Below are 6,807 nucleotides of genomic sequence, written 5' to 3' on the forward strand. Positions count from 1 at the left end.
CTGTCAACATGAAAAGGCAAAAAAATATGATCCAGACAAGACTAACCCAGACAGCTTCGGCATCTGCTACATCTTCCCCTGAGAAGGAACCTGGGGAGATAGATTTAGCCAGTCTTCCTGAAAAAGAATTCAAAACAAAAGTCATAACCATGCTGATGGACTTGCAGAGAAATACGCAAGAACTAAGGAAAGAGAATACAGAAATAAAACAAGCTCTGTAAGGACTTCAAAACAGAATGGACGAGATGCAAGAGACCACTAATGGACTAGAAAACAGAGAACAGGAATGCAGAGAAGCTGATGCAGAGAGAGATAAAAGGATCTCCAGGAATGAAAGAATTTTAAGAGAGCTGAGTGACCAATCAATAAGGAATAATATACGCATTATAGGGATACCAGAAGAAGAAGAGACAGAAAAAGGGATAGAAACTGTCTTTGAAGAAATAATTGCCGAAAACTTCCCCAAACTAGGGGAAGAAATGGCCTCTCAGACCACAGAGGTACACAGAACTCCCATGACAAGGGATCCAAGGAGGGCAACACCAAGACACATAATAATTAAAATGGCAAAGATCAAAGACAAGGACAAAGTATTAAAGGCAGCCAGAGAGAAAAAAAGGTTGCCTACAAAGGAAAACCCATCAGGCTATCATGAGACTTCTCAACAGAAACCCTACAGGACAGAAGAGAATGGCATGATATACTTAATGCAATGAAACATAAGGGCCTCGAACCAAGACTTCTGTATCCAGCACGAATATCATTTAAATATGAAGGAGGGATTAAACAATTCCCAGACAAGCAAAAGTTGAGGGAATTTGCCTCCAACAAACCACCTCCACAGGGCATCCTACAGGGACTGCTCTAGATGGGAGCACTCCTAAAAAGAGCACAGAACAAAACACCCAACATATGAAGAAGGGAGGAGGAGGAATAAGAAGGGAGAGAAATAAAGAATCATCAGACTGCGTTTATAATAGCTCAACAAGCGAGTTAAGTTAGACAGTAAGATAGTAAAGAAGCTAACCCTGAACCTTTGGTAACCACAAACTTAAAACCTGCAATGGCAATAAATTCATACCTTTCAATAATCACCCTAAATGTAAATGGACTGAATGCACCAATCAAAAGACACAGAGTAATAGAATGGATAAAAAAGCAAGATCCATCCATATGCTGCTTACAAGAGACTCACCTCAAACCCAAAGACATGCACAGACTTAAAGTCAAGGGATGGAAAAAGATATTTCATGCAAACAACAAAGAGAAGAAAGCAGGTGTTGCAATTCTGGTATCTGACAAAACAGACTTCAAAACAAAGAAAGTAACAAAAGACAAAGAAGGACATTACATAATGATAAAGGGCTCAGTCCAACAAGAGGATATAACCATTCTAAATATATATGCACCCAATACAGGGGCACCAACATACCTGAAACAAATATTAACAGAACTAAAGGAGGAAATAGAATGCAATGCATTCATTCTAGGAGACTTCAACACATCACTCACTCCAAAAGACAGATCCACCAGATAGAAAATAAGTAAGGACACAGAGGCACTGAACAACACACTAGAACAGATGGACCTAATAGACATCTACAGAACTCTACATCCAAAAGCAACAGGATGCACATTCTTCTCAAGTGCACATGGAACATTCTCCAGAATAGACCACACACTAGGCCACAAGAAGAGCCTCAGTAAATTCCAAAAGATTGAAATCCTACCAACCAACTTTTCAGACCACAAAGGCATAAAACTAGAAATAAACTGTACAAAGAAAGCAAAAAGGCTCACAAACACATGGAGGCTTTACAACATGCTCCTAAATAATCAATGGATCAATGACCAAATCAAAATGGAGATCCAGCAATATATGGAAACAAATGACAACAACAACACTAAGCCCCAACTTCTGTGGGACACAGCAAAAGCAGTCTTAAGAGGAAAGTATATAGCAATCCAAGCATATTTAAAAAAGGAAGAACAATCCCAAATGAAAGGTCTAATGTCACAATTATCGAAATTGGAAAAAGAGGAACAAATGAGGCCTAAGGTCAGCAGAAGGAGGGATATAATAAAGATCAGAGAAGAAATAAATAAAATTGAGAAGAATAAAACAATAGCAAAAATCAATGAAACCAAGAGCTGGTCCTTCGAGAAAATATACAAAATAGATAAGCCTCTAGCCAGACTTAATAAGAGGAAAAGAGAGTCAAAACAAACCAACAGAATCAGAAACAAGAAAGGAAAAATCATGACGGACCCCACAGAAATACAAAGAATTATTAGAGAATACTAGGAAAACCTATATGCTAACAAGCTGGGAAACCTAGGAGAAATGGACAACTTCCTAGAAAAATACAACCTTCCAAGATTGACCCGGAAAGAAACAGAAAATCTAAACAGACCAATTACCAGCAACGAAATTGAAGCAGTAATCAAAAAACTACCAAAGAACAAAACCCCCGGGCCAGATGGATTTACCTCGGAATTTTATCAGACATACAGGGAAGACATAATACCCATTCTCCTTAGAGTTTTCCCAAAAATAGAAGAGGACGGGATACTCCCAAACTCATTCTATGAAGCTAACATCACCCTAATACCAAAACCAGGTAAAGACCCCACCAAAAAAGAAAACTACAGGCCAATATCCCTGATGAGCGTAGATGCAAAAATACTCAACAAAATATTAGCAAACCGAATTCAAAAATACATCAAAAGGATCATACACCATGACCAAGAGGGATTCATCCCAGGGATGCAAGGATGGTACAACATTCGAAAGTCCATCAACATCATCCACCACATCAACAAAAAGAAAGACAAAAACCATATGATCATCTGCATAGATGCTGAAAAAGCATTTGACAAAGTTCAACATCCATTCATGATAAAAACTCTCAGCAAAATGGGAATAGAGGGCAAGTACCTCAACATAATAAAGGCCATCTATGATAAACCCACAGCCAACATTATGTTAAACAGCGAGAAGCTGAAAGCATCTCCTCTGAGATCGGGAACTAAACAGGGATGCCCACTCTCTCCACTGTTATTTAACATAGTACTGGAGGTCCTAGCCATGGCAATCAGACAAAACAAAGAAATACAAGGAATCCGGATTGGTAAAGAAGAAGTTAAACTGTCACTATTTGCAGATGACATGATATTGTACATAAAAAACCCTAAAGACTCCACCCCAAAACTACTAGAACTGATATCGGAATACAGCAAAGTTGCAGGATACAAAATCAACACACAGAAATCTGTGGCTTTCCTATACACTAACAATGAACCAACAGAAAGAGAAATCAGGAAAACAACTCCATTCACAATTGCATCAAAAAAAATAAAATACCTAGGAATAAACCTAACCAAAGAAGTGAAAGACTTATACTCTGAAAACTACAAGTCACTCTTAAGAGAAATTAAAGGGGACACTAACAGATGGAAACGCATCCCATGCTCGTGGCTAGGAAGAATTAATATAGTCAAAATGGCCATCCTGCCAAAAGCAATATACAGATTTGATGCAATCCCTATGAAACTACCAGCAACATTCTTCAATGAACTGGAACAAATAATTCAAAAATTCATATGGAACCACCAAAGACCCCGAATAGCCAAAGCAATCCTGAGAAAGAAGAATAAAGTAGGGGGGATCTCACTCCCCAACTTCAAGCTCTATTATAAAGCCATAGTAATCAAGATAATTTGGTATTGGCACAAGAACAGAGCCACAGTCCAATGGAACAGACTAGAGAATCCAGACATTAACCCAGACATATATGGTCAATTAATATTTGATAAAGGAGCCATGGACATACAATGGCGAAATGACAGTCTCTTCAACAGATGGTGCTGGCAAAACTGGACAGCTACATGTAGGAGAATGAAACTGGACCATTGTCTAACCCCATATACAAAAGTAAACTCAAAATGGATCAAAGACCTGAATGTAAGTCACGAAACCATTAAACTCTTGGAAGAAAACATAGGCAAAAACCTCTTAGACATAAACATGAGTGACCTCTTCTTGAACATATCTCCCCGGGCAAGGAAAACAACAGCAAAAATGAGTAAGTGGGACTATATTAAGCTGAAAAGCTTCTGTACAGCAAAAGACACCATCAATAGAACAAAAAGGAACCCTACAGTATGGGAGAATATATTTGAAAATGACACATCCGATATAGGCGTGACATCCAGAATATATAAAGAGCTCACACGCCTCAACAAACAAAAATCAAATAACCCAATTAAAAAATGGCAGAGGAACTGAACAGATGGTTCTCCAAAAAAGAAATAAAGATGGCCAACAGACACATGAGAAGATGCTCCACATCGCTAATTATCAGAGAAATGCAAATTAAAACTACAATGAGGTATCACCTCACACCAGTAAGGATGGCTGCCATTCAAAAGACAGAGAACAACAAATGTTGGTGAGGCTGTGGAGAAAGGGGAACCCTCCTACACTGCTGGTGGGAATGTAAGTTAGTTCAACCATTGTGGAAAGCAGTATGGAGGTACATCAAAATGCTCAAAACAGACTTACCATTTGACCCAGGAATTGCACTCCTAGGAATTTACCCTAAGAATGCAGCAATCAAGTATGAGAAAGATCAGTGCACCCCTATGTTTATCGCAGCACTATTTACAATAGCCAAGAATTGGAGGCAATCTAAATGTCCATCGATAGATGAATGGATAAAGAAATGGTACATATACACAATGGAATACTACTCAGCCATAAGAAAAGGGCAAATCCTACCATTTGCAGCAACATGGATGGAGCTGGAGGGTATTATGCTCAGTGAAACAAGCCAAGCGGAGAAAGAGAAATACCAAATGATTTCACTTATCTGTGGAATATAAGAACAAAGGAAAAACTGAAGGAACAAAACAGCAGCAGAATCACAGAACTCAAGAATGGACTAACAGGTACCAAAGGGAAAGGGACTGGGGAGGATGGGTGGGTAGGGAGGGATAAGGGGGGGGAGAAGTAAGGGGATATTAAGATTAGCATGCATGGGGGCGTAGGAGAAAAGGGAGGGCTGTACATCACAGAGAAGGCAAGTAGTGATTCTACAACATTTTGCTATGCTGACGGACAGTGACTGTAGAGGGGTTTATAGGGGAGACCTGGTATAGGGGAGAGCCTAGTAAACATAATATTCGTCATGTAAGTGTAGATTAGTGATACCAAAAACAAAACAAAACAAAAAAAACAAAACAAACAAACAAACAAACAAAAAAAAAGGGCAGTTCCTGTGTGGTGACCTCCAATGAGTTCTACACAATGATATAAAGGGCATGTAAAAGTGTAGGTAAAGGGTCTGTTTGTGTTTATACAGAGGATCAAAGCCTAATTTGGCTACCCTGAAAATGAACTAAGATACGATATGAAAAAGAACTTCCAACATGAGCACTCTTGGGAAGACTCATGCCAGAAGATGATCATCAAAAAAACACCAACAAAGATCCACGCACTGCTACAGGTGTAGATGCACTCATCCCACCAGTTCCTGGACTTGCCATGGGAATGAAGAAGGAGATATCTAAGCTGGCCTGTGCATACAGTAAAACAACAAATTTGACTGGATCTGTACTGTTGGAACTCAACCAAGAATTAGGAGAAGTGCAAATTGTAGCACTCCAAAATCTTACAACTACAGACTATTTACTGTTAAAAGAACATATGGGATGTGAACAGTCCCCAGGAATGGGTTGTTTTAATTTGTCTGAATTCTCTCAGACTGTTCAAGTTCAGTTGGACAATATCCACCATATCATAGATAAGTTTTCACAAATACCTAAGGTGCCTAACTGGTTTTCTTGATTTCACTGGAGATGGCTGGTAATTACAGGTATGCTTTGGTTACGTAACTGTACTCCTATTATGTTAATGTGTGTGCGCAATTTAATTAGTAGTTTAAAACCTATACATGCTGAAGTTACTCTACAAGAAGATATGTCAAAGAAATAATCAATCTTCCCAGGTTTTCTTCCGCCTGCTACTTCTATAGCTTTTCTTCTTCCTTCCTAATTACAACCCTTAAATAGAATTCGTGCCACATATCGAATTTACCGAGTATCATAATTCTTCCAAGTGGTAAAGACACCTCAAGACAAATGCTGGGCATAGAAGCCACAGGGCATAAATATGCAAAGAAGTAAAAAGCTAACCTTTTCAAACAATAAGGCTTCTCTCTCACTTACCAACTTAACATTTCCCTGTATGGTCCCAGAAGATGACTGGTTAGCCAGAGACGGGTAAGATTCCTCAAGGGAGGAACAACCTAAGACAGGCACAGTCGCAGGGGGGCCATCAGGTGAGAAAATGGGGATCAACAGAGGTGAGGCTTAGAACCTCACCCCCCTGTTCTGAGAGAAATCTTCTGCATACGTGGATGTTTTATTGCCCTGGTCTAGCTTGGATTAACACATAGTCTACAGGCACATACCTGATCATCTACATTTGCTCTCTTACAACACTAAACTATGTTTTCTACCTTTATCTTGTATCTACCACTTCAGCATTTTATTAAAAATAATAATAATAAAGAGAGAAATGTGGTATCCACATATAAATCAAGTATAAAAATCAAATGAATATTCATATTTGAACTGACTGTTTATAGTTCATAATGCATGAGCAAAACCGAAAGCTTCTGTGATGACTGCCCTTGAAATGTTCACCATGTAACTTATTCACTATGTAAGAATTTGTTCTCCATGTAAGAACTTGTTCGTTATGCTTCAGAAGATTGGAGACTGACGAAAATTAGGCTTGGGGTG

Source organism: Manis pentadactyla, chromosome 14 (assembly GCF_030020395.1).
Source record: "Manis pentadactyla isolate mManPen7 chromosome 14, mManPen7.hap1, whole genome shotgun sequence".
NCBI lineage: Eukaryota > Metazoa > Chordata > Mammalia > Pholidota > Manidae > Manis > Manis pentadactyla.